Genomic DNA, 3962 nt, shown 5'->3' with positions numbered 1-3962 from the left:
CCTGGTTTTTCAGACTTTTGCTTAGAAATACCCAAATCTGCCTTTTCCTTGACATGTTTATTCATTAATTTAATTCACAGGGGATACCTTAATTTTACATTTGGAGTGGGCATTATCTAATTCTATATATTACATTCATGAATTACTATAACATAAACATATTTACACACATTTCTTATCAAATATCCCCAAAGAATACTTTTTTCCTGAAAATATCTAAGTTCTTTTCTCCAAAGAAGAGATTTTACAAAGGTCATTTCTTTGGAATATAAATTGTGTTTGCATCACTGGCAGGTTTTCTTGAACGAAGTCTTGAAATAGAGACAAGAAGCACTTTCTGGCGGGGACCAGTGTATTCCCTGTCCACAGGTAGTGAGTGAAGCAGAACTAGACTAAGTTTGATCTCTGGAGGACTGTGGAGAGCAGCACAGAAATGCTTGGTGTGGTTGCAGCAGTGGCACTAACCTGTATATGAGGAACCAGAGGAAGATTGTCCCCAGAGGTCCCTGGACAGTGTTAAGAGCCTCTGGTTCCGTTAATGGCAGAGTGGCTCAAGGTGAACTCATCCTTCTGCAAATATTAATTATAAATTCAGGGGAAAACATTAACAAAAAAACTATTTGAAGGTAATGAATAGTCCACCAAAGGCAGGAAGAAACCAATGGGATTTGACCCCGATGAAAGAAAACTACCCTGGGTGAGATCTATGATTACATAGCGTTTCCTCCGAAGGCAGCCATTGGCCCGCAGTGCGTGGTGCTGTGAAATTAAAGCAGAAAGCCACACAGGCTTGTGAACTCAGAATAAAAAGGTTTAGGATTGCCAAAGAAACTGAAAATTAAGGGGGAAACCATAGGAAGATCCCCCCAATTCCTTATTGAGCCTCAAACCTTTGGCTGCCAGAGAAGCAAAAAGAAACAGCTGGAGGTCTGAAAGAGCTGACAATAAATGTCAGCTCCTGCCCACCACAGATGAAACAACTTTGGACTTGAGCTCCTCCAAATTAGAGGTGTTTTATAAATACGTCAGGTTTTGTATTAAAATCAAAGCAGGGCCATGCCTCGGGAACAATTTCTCTGTCTCAGGACTAAGAGTCTAGCCATAAGACTAGACTAAGTGCAAAGTCAACTTATTCATACTTGCAAAGTGAAGCCTATACAAGTTCAATGTAATGTGCTGGTGGTTTAACTGCGCACTGGGTCGATAAGCAACACTCTGCAGAGGAAGATTCCATAACTAGTGTCTCTGCAACACATAATGCACAATGCCCAATGAACACTTAAGAAAACAAAGCCTATCCATATGAACAAAAGAAAAATGTAACCCATAGTCAAAAGGAAAAGTAATGAGATCTAGAAACAGATATCAAAATGTAATATTTTGCCTCAAAAAATAGACAAGTCCAGCCCTCCCCACCCCCAACCCCGAATCATCTGGAAACAAAGAAGTTGAGATACATAACACAAAGCTAAGAATGTCAACATGTAGTATCTAAGGTAAGGTAAAGAAGATTCTAGATTCTGTTGTAGCAGGGCTCCTAAACCCATCTCCCAACCACATCCATTCTCCCATAATGTGGAGGCTTTATCATAAAATTGATCACTAGTATTCCAAAATATAGAACCAAGCAAGCTGAAGTAGTATTCTTATATATTTTTATTTTTATACATTTTTTTAACCAGGAGAAAGGGGTGAATGAGGAGGCAAACTGCTTGCAGCTGTGTCACTGCACATTTTAAAGTACATACTGAACTGGAAAACAACCCCAAGTTCAAGTACAAGAATACACCTTCCTTGTTCCTGGAATAAATTCTGGGAAGGATATTTAGCAAAATCTAAAAAGTAAACAGAACCCAGATATTTTAATGCACAACTTTAACCAAGTTCTGCGCATTATGCATCACAAATTTTAACAGAATACAATACTGAGTCTAAAACTAACTCTCAGAGAATTTAAGAAAAATATACCAGATGCAGTATCAAAAGGTAAAAGAAAAATCGCCAAAATTGTGTAAGAGGAAATATAAGTTATGGACTCTTGAAGATTCATACTCAAACATAAGTAAAATAAAAAGAAATTGCATATTAAATACACAAATGTGAGAGGGTAGAAAGAAGAACAGAAAGGAACAGGAATGTGGAGGGAAAAGGAGAAGAGAAGGAAAGGAACAGTGTGTGCAAGACATAATAAAGAACCTACTCTGGAAGAAACCTAACGCAAGGAACTGAAAAAAATTGCTTGTGAGTACTTACCACTATAAAATAACTAAAGATAAATTCAATAAAATGAATGTCAAAAATACAGAATTGGATGAAAATGTACATTGTAGAACTAAGTAAACAATTTGAGGACAAAGATATATCATTTCCATGATTAAAAATGTAATTTGGAAATGACAAGAAATAAAACAGATAAAAGATTCAATACAATCACTGTAAATGAAAAAGAAGGGGGCAGCTTTAGTTTTGTTTTTATTAGAGAGTAGATAACAGAAATGGAGTGCCAACACAGTTAGTCCAAATTAAATAGTTTTTCTTTAGATATAAAAGTTAAAATATGAAACAAAGAAAGTATTCAGAGATAAAATATAAGAAAACTTTCTTGACAAAAAAAAGGAAATATTTGAATCTAAACATAGAGTGTTCCAAGATATGTTGGTACAGTATAACCAACCCAGATGGTCTGATTGCTTTCTTAACTTTAAAGGCAATGAATAAATTCAAGTATTCAGGCAAGAAAAAAATTTACTATTTATAAGGAGGAAAAAATTGAGCCAGTCTCAGACTTCTCAACAGCAACATTCAATGCCAGCAGACAGTACAGTAATATCCATAAAGGTCTGAGAAAATACTTTCCCTAGTGAAGTTGTTATTCCAATAGAAAGGTAATAAGATGTACATTGTCAAACAGGAAAGAACATGGAATGCAAACATGATGAGCTCTCCTAGATGAAACTAATCAATTAAATACAATGAAAAGGAAATCAACATTTTTAAAAAATTAAAGGAGAAAGCAGAAATAGAGAAGTCGTCTATGGTGAATTAAAATTGGTCACAATTATTTTTGTCATTTTCCCCAATGAAAAATAGACTTTGTTTTTTTTTTGTTTTCTCCTACTGGAATCTGCAGTAGAAATGGTGCTGTACTAGTTCCAGAACTAGACTTTAATAGGACTGGGAACTCTTGGGATGCTCTTTTTCAGGGCCACGCTGGAAGAAGCCTTAGCCACATGCAGAGGCCACATGTATTGCTCCCGCTGGTAGCCCCAGCAGAGCGCCAGCCAACAGCCAGCATCGACTGCCAGCATGTGAGTGAGTGCACCATGTTAGATGTTCTAGTCAACCCACAGAATCATGGGAGATAATGCCATGGCTATTGTATTACATCACTAAGCTTTGGGGTATTTTATTACACCACATTATAAAACTAAAACATTCACATGGAATGATTGATAGTAAGCACTAAATCCATTTTTTAAAATTAAACATCTACGAAAATTATAGCTCTGAAGCAGAATGTGAATATTGTAGTGACTGCACTGAGATAAATATTGTAACTCATAATGGCTCCCATTCCACTCGGAGTATAAGCCAAAGTCCTCGCAGTGGCCTATAGGGCTCTACTTGACCATCTGACATCCTGTAAACTTCTGTCCACTTCCATTTCTCTCCTCTTCACTCACTCCATTCCAGCAGTGCTGTCCTTCTGATAGGGACTTAACCTAGGTTTTCAGTGCTACAGTGCTTAGCAGGACATCTCACCCCACTCACCACTGATCTGCAATCTTGCCTTCACAATAAATTATTTGAGAATACAACCTTTTTCTCTCATTCCCATACCTGGCACTCCTGCTCCTTCTTACCCTTTGTTTGTCTATTTTCACTCATTTTTTGTTTATTAAATTATTATCATGTTTCCCTTCATTATTTATTTTCTATCTCTCCCTGAAAATACAATATAG

The sequence above is a fragment of the Molossus molossus genome, unplaced genomic scaffold (assembly GCF_014108415.1).
Source record: "Molossus molossus isolate mMolMol1 unplaced genomic scaffold, mMolMol1.p scaffold_m16_p_9, whole genome shotgun sequence".
Lineage (NCBI taxonomy): Eukaryota > Metazoa > Chordata > Mammalia > Chiroptera > Molossidae > Molossus > Molossus molossus.
This window is presented reverse-complemented; position numbering follows the sequence as displayed.